Raw genomic sequence first — 15,416 nt, forward strand, 5'->3', positions numbered from 1 at the left:
GTCTCTTGTGAGGCTATGCCAGTGCCTGGCAAACACAGAAGTGGAGGCTCACAGTCAGCTATTGGATGGAACACAGGGCCCCCAATGGAGGAGCTAGAGAAAGTACCCAAGGAGCTGAAGGGGTCTGCAGCCCTATAGGTAGAACAATATGAACTAACCAGTACCCCCAGAGCTCGTGTCTCTAGCTGCATATGTAGCAGAAGATGGCCTAGTCAGCCGTCATTGGGAAGAGAGGCCCCTTGGTCTTGCAAACTTTATATGCCCAAGTACAGGGGAACACCAGGGCCCAGAAGTGGGAGTGGGTGGGTAGGGGAGCAGGGGGGAGGGTATAGGGGACTTTTGGGATATCATTTGAAGTGTAAATGAAGAAAATACCTTATAAAACATTGGGGGGGAAAGAAAAGAAAAGAAAAGAAAAGAAAAGAAAAGAAAAGAAAAGAAAAGAAAAGAAAAGAAAAGAAAAAGAAATATGTGAGCCACCCTAGTGTATTCTGGTCATCAGAGTGACAAAAGACATCTCTAAAACCATTACAAAATACATAAGCCACCCCAGTGCATTCCAGACAGCAGAGCTACAAAAGACAGCTCCAATGACCCCATTCACAGTCTCTCTGCCTGAAAATCATCTTCGATTTCTTAATTCTAAATTATGACCAAAGGTCAGAGGTAATCTGGTTCCTCAGCATTCTAAAACCGAAAACCCATCAGGGCCGAATGTTAGCACACACCATAGAAGTAGCACAAACTAGAAGAACTTCTACCCAATTCAGATCCCTTGGTTCTGGGAGTCTTGGGGATCTCCAGGGACATGGCTGTGTATGCTACATCATTCCTCTAGATAAAACAGCCATTCTAAGTCTGTGAGAAACCAGTAGACCATAGACAACTCACCCTCCACAGGGCCTTGTATTGTCTTAGCTTGTATGCATCTAGAACCATCTGTCTGGCATCTATAATTGTCTCTATGGTCTATCAATGGCCTGAAATACTTTCTGCAAATCAGCTAAGACATCACCCGATGCAAGGAGAATGGGCAGAAACCAAGACACTGGCTGTGAAGTCTGTAGCTCCTCTTATACACAGCCTTAGGGAACTGTGATAGTTAGCATTAACAACTAGGATGTAGAATCTCCTCAGAGATGCTCCCAGGTACAGCTGGGATGGATGGCTTAACCTCTGTGCTTACCTGTGAGGGATTATCTTGAGTATGGTGATGTCACTTCCTGGGCTAGGATCCTGGCCTGAATATAAAGAAGAAAGCTAACTGGATGGGCAGCAACATTTTATCCCTCACAGCTTCTTGGCTGCAGAGGCAGTGTGACCTGCTCCCTCTGGCTCCTGACTCCCCTGCCCGTGCTGAACCATGAATCTCGAGCCATACAAAACCATTCTTACTTATGGTTGCTTTTGTCAGGGTATTTTATCACAGCTATGGAAAAAACAAACTAGCTTTCATTTAAATAATGGCTTTTTTATTCATGGGGCAGAGAGGTAACCCGATACCAATACACCTGATTGACTGATTAGAGGATGGTCAGAATATGTGAGATGGGAAGACCTGAAGAAAGGCATCAGAAACTGGCTCAGCCACGTGTATGCATAGAGAATTTCCTGGATGTGAGTCCTTAGAGAATCTTAGCAGACCCAGTGCCCTCCGAAAGGCTAAGAAAAGCCCTGATTAAGATGTATCTTCAGTGATGGGGGAAAAATCTGCTTCTGAGGAAGAAGGTGGATCTGCAGACGCCATCTCCCTTCAGATGGGTTTGATGCTAATTGCTCATTCAGGTGTGAATCCCTTCCATCTGACACCGCTGAAAGTTGCTTTCTGATGTACCTGCAACTTTTTGTGATTTTACTCACCCTGCAAAGTGGCGCCTGCTGCCTCCAGCAAAAGACGCGAGCTGTTTATTGCCTGGCTGTGCAGATGCTGCGGGAGGGAGAACTGAACAGCACAGCTATCGCAGAGTTATCTTTGGGTAGCACAAGCTGCCAAGCCCAGCTCCCAACCACGGTCTGAGAGAGCACTTTGCAAAAGTGTAGTTAGAGATTTCGCGCACATCCAGGCTTAATGAGACTAAGCTGAAATAGAAGCTCTGCCGCACCCTTTTGTCAATATCTAAGCAGGGATGTTTATCTCCTGGCTGGTGGCTTATTTCACAGTATATACAATCTCTGTGTTTTATTACCAGTAACAAACCTCAACATCTCTCACAATGTGTAAAACACAGTCAGCAATTCTTCTCAGGATGGAGATGTACCCAAAAGTAAATAGCACCTAGTTTGTCCTAAATGTTTTTCTTGCATTCCTTGGGGAGACAAACAGATGTACACATATAGTAACTACTTCTAGTCTTTGATTTGTGCTGAGTTAATTCTAGAAATATCTAAAAGTTTACAGGTTTGCAAGGAGCTGTCTGTCACATACATGCCAGGAGAGTAAATGGGGGTGTAAAGATTAATCCGGGGTCTGGTTGCCTAAGAAATCCTAGCAATCCTCTTTATATTTCTATTCTGCATTTTTTTTATCTGAATAACACCAAACTTTATTTAGGGTTCCCCTGGGTATCCCTCCACCCTGGACATCAAGTCTCTACAGGATTGGGCACATCCTTTACCACTGACAAGGCAGCCTTCTGCTATATACATGCTGGGGACCTCGGACCAGCCTGCGTATGCTCTTTGTTTGGTGGCTCAGTTTCTGAGAGCTCCTGGGATCTGGGTTAGTGGACACTGTTGGTTTTCCTATGGGGTTGCCATCCCCTTCAGCTCCTTCAGTCCTTCCCCTAATTCTTCCATAGAGGTCCCCGACCTCCATCCAATGCATGGCTGTGGGTATTTGCATCTGTCTCAGTCAGCTGCTGATAGAGCCTCTCAGAGGACAGCCATGCTAGGCTCCTACCTGCAAGTACAACATAGCATCAGGAACAGTGTCAGAGATTGGTGCCTGCCCATGGGATGGATCCCAAGGTGGGCCAGTCACTGATCAGCCATTCCTTCAGTCTCTGCTCCACTTTTGTCCCTGCTAGAAAATATCATCCTGAATGGGGTAGCCCAGACCCAAAAGGATATGCATGGTATGTACTCACTAATAAGTGGAAATTAGCTAAAAAATACAGAATACTCATGATATACTCCACAGACCCTAAAAAGTTAAAGAAGTAAGGCCCAAGTAAGGAAGTTTAAATACCACTTAGAATAGGGAACAAAATAATCATGGGAGGCAGAGAGAGGGAGGGACCTGGGTGGAAGAGGAGTTGGGGAGGGGAGAGGGGGCAGGACTAGGTATGGGGGGGCAGGCAGGAGAGAGACCCAGAAGGCCAGGAGAATGAATGGAAATATGCAACTGTGGGGGGGGGACCTCTAGAAAATCCCAGAGTCCTGGGATGGAGGAGGTTCTCAGGACTCAATGTGGGTGACCTTAGCCAAAATGCTCAAAATCGAGGAGATGGAACCTGAAGAGACCCCCTCCAATAGTCAGGTAGGACCTCCAGTAGAGGGACAGGGACACCAACCTACCTACAAAACTTTTGACCCAAAATTGCTCCTGTCTAAAAGATATGCTGCATTGGAACTGGCTGTGGTGGCTCACGTCTGTCACTCCAGCATGAGGAAGAAAGGGCAGGAAAATGGCGCTGCATTGGAACTACAAGCTCCAGCTACACTAGCAGGTTCCAGGCTAGTGAAGGTCACACAGTGAGATTCTGTTTCATAAAGAGCATTGGGTACCAGATCTTGAATCACTGGATGTTCAGTGTGGTCTGGGGAGAATGATCTATAATAGCAGTGATTTTTGTTTTGAATGAGCAGATTTACTAAGTAAACATCAAGCAAAATTAAACAAATAAATAGCAAGGAACAGACAGGAAGAGCAGCCGTGTGAAGTCACCGATGCACAGCACTGGAGTGGAGTGGCTGGTAATGCAGACGATGACAGGGGCTTACAGCATTCAGAAGAAACTGTCAGCAACTAGGCAGCTAGGTGCAATGCTGGCTGGGAGCTTTTGCTCCGTGGCTGAGATGATGACCTCCACCTTTCTATTCCTACTCTGGACAGTTTAGTGGTGTAGAATGAATAATACATCTATTGAAAAGAATTTACCTCCCAGCTCTTCTCAAGGACATTTTTACTCTTGGGCTCCCCTGCTGTTCTCCTTCCTCCTTGCCATACAGTTAGGGGTCCCAGACCAGGAGCTTTGGAGGACATTAGGCAGATATTTGAAGTGAGAAATTCTGGTTTCTTTTGGAGACTCTGTTGTGTCGTGTGATGTTTTCTTATGAGGATGTTTTGCTGAAGCAGACGCACGAGAGGATGTTTTGCTGAAGTAGATATGTGAAAGGTTGTTTGGCTGAGGCAGACACTCGAGAGATTGAGTGCTGTATGGAAAAATATGTAAGTAGAACCCAATAGACAGTGAGTGAGGCCCTTTACATTGGTTCGCCTTGCAATGCTTCACTGATCATCGCTTATTTCAACTTTGTAGAGAAAAACACACCAAAGAACTTCTCGTGATATTTCAGCTGTTTCTTGCCCCTTTTGCATACAGAGCCTTTCGGTTTCTTCTGGATCGAGCCTCTACTACTGATTCGTGTTTGGTGTTTGCCAATTGGAATTGGCCCAGTGAACTACTTTGAAACAGTGTCTGGCTGTGCCCTGCCTCACTGCTGGGGAGCCTGGGCTGCCAGTGCACTATGCTCAAAAGAGGCAAAAATGTACTCAGAAAAATAACGGGTTTCCCCAGTCTGTGCTTTCCCAGAGCAGAAAACAGAAGAGTCTGGGACAATTGCTGTGGTTCCCAGTCTCCACTGGGAATTGGGAAAGGGAGTCCATGGTACAGGCTTCCCCTCAGGGCATCCACGTGCCAGGCAGAAATGGGGAAAGCAGAACCAATGATGGAGTCAGAACTGGTTTGATTGGGGTGACTGCTGAGAGTATTGGGGCTTGGTGGTGCTCTGGAGAGACAAGGCCTTCTCCAGGAGATGTCAGCATGACGTTTTATGAGGAAGTCCTTCTCCCCCACACACCCCGAGGCATCCCTTGATGAAGGAGATGGTCCTTGTTTGTTCAAACTGCTTTAGTTGATGGTGGATATGAATGCATGCCCTTTACTTACAGTGAACCAGGGATTAAATACCTTTTGCGGGAAGGAGTGCCCAGGAACGGAAGCTCATTGACTGAATACTCAGGGCCTATCTAGACACCTCATTAGCATGGAAGAGTCCAGGGTTTTATGCTACATAATTGATTGCCATGGTCCTCAGTGGGGTGTCGTGATTACATGTTCCAGAGCAGGTGGAGTTAGGCAGGGAGTTGGCCCCACTCTTACCATTCTCGATTCTGAGTTTCATGGGGTTTGAACTCACTCAACATTACCAGTTCTTCTGTCTGGTGGAACAGTCCACTTGCTCCACAAAACAGGTCCCCATCCTCTTTGTCCTACTAACTATCTCCCATACAGTGGGATAGAAAGAAGGCTGAAGCATTACAGAACCCTAAATAAACTAAGCCTTCAAAAATCTAAACCTACAAACATTCATGGTTCTGAATTTGAGGGTCAACTTCCCAGATGCAACTTCTCAGAGAGCTTGAACATCAAATGACAATCTACCAATTTATCCAAAGAAAATGGACTTGTCCCCATGCCTGTGTGTGCCACACAAATACTCACAATAGCTAAGATGGGGGATCCAGCAATGTATTGATGGATGGACAAAAAAATGTGATATATCTGCACCACAGAATACTATTCAGCCAGAAAAATAATAAAGCCTTATGCTTAGCAGCAATCTGAACGAAAATGAAGACGTTGTGTTTAGTGAAGTAAGGCAGGTAGAGAAAGACAAACATCATTTTGCTTACTTAAGTTAAAAAAGGTGATGTCATAGAGGGCAGAATAGGCTCACGAGGTCAGACAAAGGGAGATTGGCTAAAGAGAACAGTGACATAGTTAGATAGGTAAGCCATCATAAAGCCCAGCAGAATGACGGCAGCTTAAGACATTTACACATTACACAGTACTACAGCAGAGGGGTCCAAAGGATCTTCTCAGAAAGAAATACTCAATGCTTGAAGAGAAGGAAGCACCAACTGCCCCAATCTGATCATTATGCACCTATACGAGCACTGAAATACCACACCATACCCTGTCCACGATGCAGCCATTGTCAGTTTTACTAATGCATACTTTGGGTCTGGGGAGCTGGCTCCATGAGTGAACTCCTTGTCACATAGGCAAAAGGACCTGAGTTTGTGCCCCCAGGACAAACATAAGGCTGGGTGTGGTCACGGCATACAGAGGCTTCTATGATTCCTCTGTCCCCACAGAGAGAAGGAGGAGTCCCCTGAAGTTTGCCGGTGAGTTAGCATGACGTACACAGTAGCCAACCATCAAAGAGACTCAGTCAAGGTGGGTGGTAAATATCAACCCTTGAGGCTGTCCTCCGAACGCCACACACACTCTGGCATGGTTCATTTGTAGGTACACTGTGGTATGGTGGACAAGAAGCAACAGGCTTAATGGCGTACACTGTTCACCAACACTTAATATCAATTTTGTGGACAAGTGCGCTCTTTGAACCTTTATTTACAGGACAAAATGTTGGGCAGCATGAAGAGGGGAAGAATGGGAATTAGCCAGAAAAAGGAGAAAGAAGAAGAAAGGGGGATTGGTAGAAGAGGCGTTTTCCTGATTGATTAGTAAGGTATCTTATTCTTTCTTTGTGTTCTTCCCTCAGGGAACTCTCTGTCCCTGCAGGCGCAAATAAACTGTGTCCAATTGCTATAACCAAGCTTAATAAAGAGATGGGAGACTCTCTTTTTATTATTTTTGGCCAGGGATACTCCACTTTAAACTAATTACCAGAAGGCCCAAGGTGCTCGTTCAGTCAGTATTATACATAATGATAACACTTCTGCTCTCAATGGGGATGAAATTTAAAGTGTCTGGGTTTGAGGAAGAAGGGTTAGGTATTCATTTGCACCTGTGTTCATGCCAAAGATTAAGGATAACACTGATGATGACAAGAGGGAAGTCGCCCAATGTCTCCTGGGACCCTGTCCCCTTTAGGTCTAGGCAGAGTTTCTTACAATCACAACTTCATATCCCAGTGAAGCCTTGGGGAGCTCCTGTCCCCCACACATGACAAACACATGGAATTCTTCTCCCAAATATATACACAAAACCTTGGTGGCACCAGAGTTCAATAAGTCAACGGCATCAACCACAGGGCCCACCCTTTCCTCTCCTCTCTCAGACTCTTCAGTTTTTCATTCTGTGCTAAATGATATTGCCCCTTCCAGGATGATCTATCTTGTGGTCCTCCTACCACATGGTATCTTTGCATCTCTCTAAGACATCTCATTTAAGGGTTTTCCCATACTCCCTATGGTAGTTCACTAGGGGGAGATTGGTTCCACACCCACTCTTACAATCCTCTACTCAAGGTCTTTCCCCAGGAAGAGGGCCCTCCTGTTGTGTTTTCCAACTAGGAAAGGTATGGGTTCAATGATTGACATTTCCACAAAGATTGGAGAGGCGTTACCCACACAGAAGCATGCATGGCAGGTAGTACAGTGCTATGCAGTCGAATGCACTGTTGCTTACAACGTGTTTGCATTCACTAAACACTCTGCCTGTACCTGTGATGCTGTAACACTGACAGTCCTGAGACTCTGTGATACCAACAGTCAGCAGAAAGTTCAGTTTCAGTGAGACCACAGAAGGACTGCTTCAGAAGACATTAGTCACTTCGGGAATCACTGAGACCAAGATACAACAGAACCAAGAAAACTTCCTCTGGCTCCCAGTTTCAGATAGATTCTAGCAGAGAAGGCACTGGCATATGGATGGATGATGGAGGCCCCTCACTTCACAGAGAGCCAAGCCATCAACAAGAACCAAGCTATAGCCTTCAAAAGCCCACCACCAATGACCAACCTTAGCCAGTGAGACCCCACCTCTTAAAGCTCCAAAGCTACCCAAAGTGCTACCAACCGGGGACAGGCATTCACAGTGTGAGCCTATGGGAGACAATTTATATTCAAACCACAACATACTCAATTCTTTAAATCCTGTGAGTTATTCTTGGCCATAGGAATCTATTTTAGCCCATTATCTTGCTACCTTGGTCCCTGCTAACAGGCCTATTCCATGTTTTAAAAAACTAAATATTTACTAAGCATCGTCCTAGGGCCAAGGATTTAAGGTTGAGGTTTTTTAATTATTTTATATGATGAGCATTAACTTCCATGTGTGTATGTGTACCACATGAGTGCTTAGTGTCTGGAGATATCAGAAGAGGAGTTAGGATGTCCTAAACTGCAGATACAGACGGTTGCAAGCCACCATGTGAGTGCTAGGAACTGAATCCAAGGCCTCTGTAAAACCCTCCTGAGCTCTTTACTGCTGAGCCATCTCTCTCTCCAGCTACAGGGTTGAAGATTTACAATTAGCAAAAACAAGCGTCTATTCTGACCTCAAAACACCATTCTCAGTGTTAGCCAAATTAACAACCATAAGAGAAGAAAACCAATTACAGTGTGTCACCCAGGGTTTACACCTCTAAAAGAGTCCACAGGTTGCATTTTTAGAGGCTTTAGTGAGTTATGACTGACATATAAAAACACTTCGCATCGATGATGGGCACAATGGGAAGAGTCTGGATGTTTGCAAACATCTGTGAAGCCTTTATCACCATCTGTCCAATAGACCCACCCACCACCTCCCAATGGTTCCTGGTGTCCTTTCATTTCTGTTTTACGTTTAAGAGCTGTTGGCATGCGGTCCACCTTCCCAAATCCTGCCATTCACAATGTTGTGTTGTCAGCTCTAAGCACAGTGCTATGCAGTGGGCAGTCAGAACTTCTCAGTGTGGCTTAGCCCTGTGCAACTTCTGTTCTGAAACCTTTGAAAGAGCGCTGTCCACACCTGCAGTTTCTCACTGTCTTAGGGTTTCATTGCTGTGAAGAAACACCATGACTATGACCACTCTTACAAAGGACAACATTTAGTGGGGGCCAGCTTACAGTTTCAGAGGTTCAGTGCATTATCATCATGGCGTAAAGCATGGCAGCGTGTAGGCAGACATGTGCTGAGGAGGAGCTCAGAGCGCTCCATCTTGATCTGAAGGCAATCAGCAGTAACTCCCAGGTTTTTGCTGTTTGGCAGATCTGAGGTGTCTCTCTTGCATTTACTGGCTACTGGCATTCAACTCATGCTCCCTTTTTGCTTATGGCTCTTACATAGTCACACAGATGCTGTAAACACCAAAGTGACTTCAAGACCATGTGAACCATAAGCCTTGCAGAGACTTGCTCAGGGTGACTCTTCATCTGCTTTAACAATCTACTGTGTATAGTGTGTGTGTGTGTGTGTGTGTGTGTGTGTGTGTGTGTGTGTGTCTGTGTGTGTCTGTGTGTGTGTCTGTGTGTGTGTGTGTGTGTACCAATTCAGAGGCCAGAAGGGTGATATGTGTCTTCCTTGATTGCTTGACTGCTCTCTGCCTCTTATTATCATCTTCCTCCTCCTCCTCCTCTTTCTCTTCCTCCTCCTCCTCTTCCTCTTCTTCTTCTCCTTCTTCTTTTCCTCCTCCTTCTTCACCCCCTACCCCTCCTCCTCCTCCTCCTCCTTCTTCTCCTTCTTCTTCTTCCTCATTATTTAGAAACAAGATTTCTCAATAAACCTGAAGATCATTGATTCACCTAGACTTGCTAGCCAATGAGCTTTGGGAATCTATTTCTACTGACCTAGCATTGACATTACAGCCAAATGCCATACCAGGCTTGTATGTGAGTGACAGGGTTCAGAGCTCAAGTCCCCATGCTTTCACAGTAAGCATTTTACTGACTGTAGCATCTTCCCCATCTTCTTTTCTCCACAGGAGTCTAACGTTTTCATTTAAAGACTTGTACCCAACTGTCCTCTCAGATACCCATCAATCAGTCTGGTAACACTTGTACACTCATGATAGGCCAGTAGGAGCTGCATCCTTGAAGAGTGGAAACATCCCCAAACTGAAGTCATAAATCTCCTTCAAGATCAAGCAGTGAAGCAGTTCCAGGATCAAGCACAGAGCCTCGGAAAGCTTTCCTGACAGAGGGTGGGTCTCAGACCTTCCCTGAGACAGGGTGCGTCTCACGTCATTCTAGGCTACTGGAAAGGTGTTGAATTACTCACTATGAGTGAAGCAAGCCTCTGTCTCCTTCTGCCAAAGAACTTGCAGGTGAGCTGGGCTTTATATTACGTCATCTTGTTTCCAAGTATGTCTTACTTTTTATTAATGTCACCTGATCATGACCTATGGTAATTAACTTACTCTTTGGATCAGACTTAATTTTAATTAAACAGCCCTCTACCTCTCGCCAGGGTAAATGTTTGTTTCTTCCGCAATCCTTATCGCAAGGCTATTCTGCAGCACTTTATAGATTTTCTGAGAAATTGCTTTATCAATTTTTTCCCCTGTAGCTGAACACTGAATCTCACTTTTATCTCTAGCTGTTGCTTTAAATTCATTTTCTATTTTTTCCACCTCTTTCTGTTTGGTTAGTTAATCTAGACATTAAATATCTTCACCTTCTGACTATCAGTGAACCTCAGTTATGGATGGTTCCATGACAGTAAAATTGGCCTTGCTGGGTTTCATATTTGTCTTACCTTAATGATCAAATATGTTTAGTATAAGACTTCTCTTTCTCGAAACACCAGCTCTCCACGTTCAACCTGGGATCTAAAGCACGGGCTGTGTTCCTTTTCTGTCCTACATTACCAGTAATAAAGATTTTACTGTCAGATTGTGGCTGACAAATGTGAGGGCTCTTTATTACTGGTGATGATGGACTGTGAGATGCAGGAAAATCACAACTTGGCATTCACTCACAGCTGGAATTTGCAAGGTTGGCATTTAGAAGAATTATCTGGTGACTTCATAAACCAAGAAAATTTAGGGATAAAAAAGTCAGAGGATGTATGCAAATATCTTTCCTTACCTCCTTTCTAAATGACTTTTGGTAACATTGCATGGCATGAATTTGGTCATACCCCACACACATACAACAGAATCAAATGCATATACAGTATGCATGACTCCTCTGAGACCAATTACCTACATAATTCAAGTGACAGGTGGATGTGGAAGCTCTCCCCTCCCCCTCTTGTAACATCAAGTGTGGAAATGGGATCTCTGGAGCAAGCTGGCCAGTGAGAATAGCCCTGTGTGTGAGCCCCGGGTTTGGTGGAGAGACCTGGCCTTAGTGAATAAGGTGGAGAGCAACCAAGGAAGATTTCTGACAGCCTAAGGTCTCCACAAGTGCGTGCACACAAGTGCACATAGACCTGCATATACACAGTCCCCTTTACACATCATACATGTGCACAGTTACAGTGGAAGGAAACCATGCTGGCCTGAGATGGTTCACACAGGGATGAAGGATGGAGAGTGAGAAGAAGGAATGACGAAGAATCAACCAAACCCAAGGCTCAGTGAAGACGGCACAGAGAAGCCTGCTATTTTGTCATTTACTTTAAAATTTTGCTCAGTTGTAGTCCGATGCAGCTAGTGGTTTTTAGACGAGAAGATTTTCTACTCAATGAAGCTGTGCTGGAATTCTAGACCAAAGCAGGTAATGGTCGGTATCACTCTTGCCCAGAGACACTCAAACTCTGTGCTCCCGTGAGCTCAACAGGCCTCCTCCCACCACTGCGGAGAGTCTAGCTTCACCTCTATCGTAGCTTTGTTTGAACGTTCTCTCCTCGTGCACACATGCCTTTAAGACTTCACTTAAGATCCTCCTGGTTTCTCATCGATTGGGGTACGATTTGCAACGCATCTTCATTATACCTGTGAGAGAATCACACTCCGGCTTGCTTTGAAAATGACATTTTGAAGATGAGGTGCTGGAGAGGTAGCTCAATGGTTAAGAGCACGTACTGCTCCATCAGAGGACTGGAAATTGAATTCCACATCTGCATCTCACAAATACCTCTAACTATACCCCCAAGGGATCCAGTGTTCTCTTTCAATGTCTTCGAGTACCCACATACACAGATGCATATAGGTACACATGTAAAATAAGCTTTAAAGCAAAAAAAAAATATATCACTGTAGATAAGCTCTCAAATAATAGCATGGTTCAACAATAAAGGGAGATGAGGAAGGCGTGTCAGGAGGCCAAGGGCAGAACCAGGGTCGCTAACACGCGGCTTCTGATCCCAGATAGGCTCCTTCCAAACCCCAAGTGTCATCTAATCACATGTAAAATATGAGGAGACCTACCTTGTCGGCTCTGCTGTGAGAAATAGGTGTAACAGTGCATGTTACTACATATCTGGTTCATTGGTTTCAGTGACTGTTATTATGGTCATAATATTAAGTATTCCTATATAAGATTTAAAATGTATCGATGGGTTACTTAGATGTAATTAGGAAGATCTTGTTACTTGTCTAGAGATTTCCAATTGAACTTCCAGGCTTCACTAGAGCTCTTAATTCAGGGCTTCCATCACTTTAAAACATGCCTAGACGTGCTGTTCCTGTGTCATGACCAGGCTATCAGAAGGAAATTTAGCCTTTCATGAACTGCTAGTAATTTACACACACACACACACACACACACACACCTGGAATTCTATAGTCAAATCAAGTTTTTGTTTTTTTTTTTTTCTGAGAAAGAAACAATTCCAAATGTGTTTTGTCAGCAAACACAAATGGGGATTTTCTGGGGTGGGACAGACACAGTGCATGTCTGCTGTGATGGTGGAGTCAGCCCTGTCTGGAGGACACTTCCTTGTGACACAGTAAAACCCATACCAGAAAGGGAAAAGGAGGTCCCCAAAGCCTGAGCCACGTGTGGATGTTGTAACCTCTGGTTCCAGGAATCAAAATGATTAGGGTCATCTGCGTGACCTTTGTAGCGAGTGCCACAATTCCAGGAAAACTAACTGAAAAAACAGAGCTGGCGGTACCAGGGTGTTCACCTCTAGTCCCGGAGAGTAAAATATCAGGAACAGGCTTACTACCCAACACAAGCCCATGAAATACGTCACCCAGTTATCACAAAGCCAAGCTACAAGAATATATCTGAGATAGACTCTCTGTAGCTGTCATAAACCATTGACCAAAAACAACTTAGGGAAGAAAGGGTTATTTCATCTTATACTTCCAGGTCAAAATCTATCATTGAAGGAATAGGGGTAGGAACTCAAGGGAATTGGCAGGGAATGAAGCAGAGGCCGCAGAGAAACACTGCTTACTGTTGCCATGGCTTGCCCATCTCCCTCTCTTATACATCCCAGGACCACCTGCTCAAGGATGCTCCAACCTCCAGTGACCAGGGCTTTTCTCTACCAATCACCAACCAAGAAAATAACCCCACCCCCAGGTCAATCTGATGGAGGTTATTTCTCAATTGAAGTTCCCTCTTCCTTGATGACTAGTTTGTATCAAGTTGACAAAAACTAAGAGCATAGACCATAAATATAGAAAGTGTTCACATGTAGAAAATGGGCAGAGACGGTGATATCTGCTGGGATCTGCCATGATCTGAGCTACTACTTTTGGAGCATTTTCTGCAGACAGGTACCAAGAGTAACACACACATAGCTAAAAGCACACAGCAAAAGACAGAACAGTGACAACTGTTAAACAACTTCAATTAGTGGATAACTAATTGTCTCTAAGTGATAAGACTGTGAATTGTGTTGTGAATCTCTCAATTTTTCAACAATGAGCCTGGCCCTAGTCTGGTTTCTGTAGTCACATGCACACAGGAGATACACATACATTCACACAGATATGCACATACAGATAAGACCAAATTCAATCAATCAATCTGTTTTTAAAAGCAAGACAAAAGCAGCTACACGTAGTCCGCTATCAGGAGTGAATCCTACAACTGTGATCACCAAGTAGCTGGGGGCTTCAGCCCCAAATATCAAGGAACAGATGGTGATGACCAAAACCTCCAAGAGCCCAAATACAGAATATCTAGGAGCCCCACAATCAAGGACAGTTCACCTTTTGACTTCCATTGGCCAGGACCCAATACTGGCCAGAAGATCACAATCAGGTAAAAATGAGTTTTAACACACGGCTGTTTGTGCGGTCAGCATTCTGTATCTCTCCCCACTGAGACCTGATTAGTTTTCTACCTTAAAGTGACTTTGAAGAGTCACCTTTCATCAGAAAGAGGTGCAATGGCCACGAAAAAAAAACAAAAAACAAAAAAACACCTCGGCCTTTTAACCAGCAGACACTGTTGGGTGACTTCATGCTTGTATCTGACATTCACTCCTGAGTTTTGACAACTCCAGTGTTGAGAGCTTTGAGGTCCATGTGTTTGTGTCCTCTGCCACTACATTGAACTTGCTCGTTAAGATTAACTACAGTAGCTTCGACATTCCCACTAACCTGCCTGCCTGCTCAAGTGACTCATTTGATGATTGCAGGAGATCCTTATAATTAAGGGGATCCTATTTTATCTGTGGTAACAGGAATCATGTGGAAGTGAAGAATTTCCAAGACTTATTACCAGTATCAAGAGAAGTTGTTAGGAACTCAGAAACCAGAGGAACGTGGTTTCTCATTCACAATCAATGGACCCTTTGACCCAGTCTGCTTTTTACTGGGAAATATATCCAGTGATATTTCTTCAAATGAAGACCCTCCTGGATGATGACTGCAATGACAGATTTTTCTCCCCATCCTCCAGAGTCACAGCATCTTTCTCTCCCATCCCACCCAGTGGTCCATGCCACTGACGAGTCTGGTTGAACCCGATGTTTCTTACATCGTATAATATTTTGTTCAATTCAACAGCTGCCCCTTGAATTCCTTTTAAAGTCTGCTTAGCGTTACGCAAATGATCTGAGGGCAGATTGCAGGAATTTCCTTTGACCTTTAAATCAAATTTAGAATTTTACAGGGTAGTAGGATCCCTTCCAGCAAAACCCATCAGCTTAATAATGTGAAATTTTCTGCAGTAAATCCCAACTATCCACCAAGAGAGGTAAGCTTTACTGACTGTTCGATAGTCTCCATCGAGGGCTTAAGATATTGGTATAAAATAAAACTGAGTACTATAAGATGTGGCAACCACAGTAGGTGACCAGAAAGGACAGCTGAGGGAGCAAATATAATAAGGGGAGGATGAACACGCCAAGAAGCAGAAACTGGAGAGGGGGAGACAGGTGTCAGGGTGCAGAGGGACGATCCCAAGAAATGAACAAAGGAGAATAAAGAGGAGATATAGGGGAAAGATAGTCATTCAGTCTGGCTGTCCCAGGAGACTCAGAATCTTTAGATGCACAAGCCTTTCTACTGAGGAATCCAGGGGACCAGCTTCGGGGATGGGGAGCTGTGACTACACCCTACTCTGTGTGTGTGTGTGTGTGTGTGTGTGTGTGTGTGTGTGTGTGTGTGTGTGT

This window comes from Mus pahari, chromosome 3, assembly GCF_900095145.1.
Source record: "Mus pahari chromosome 3, PAHARI_EIJ_v1.1, whole genome shotgun sequence".
NCBI lineage: Eukaryota > Metazoa > Chordata > Mammalia > Rodentia > Muridae > Mus > Mus pahari.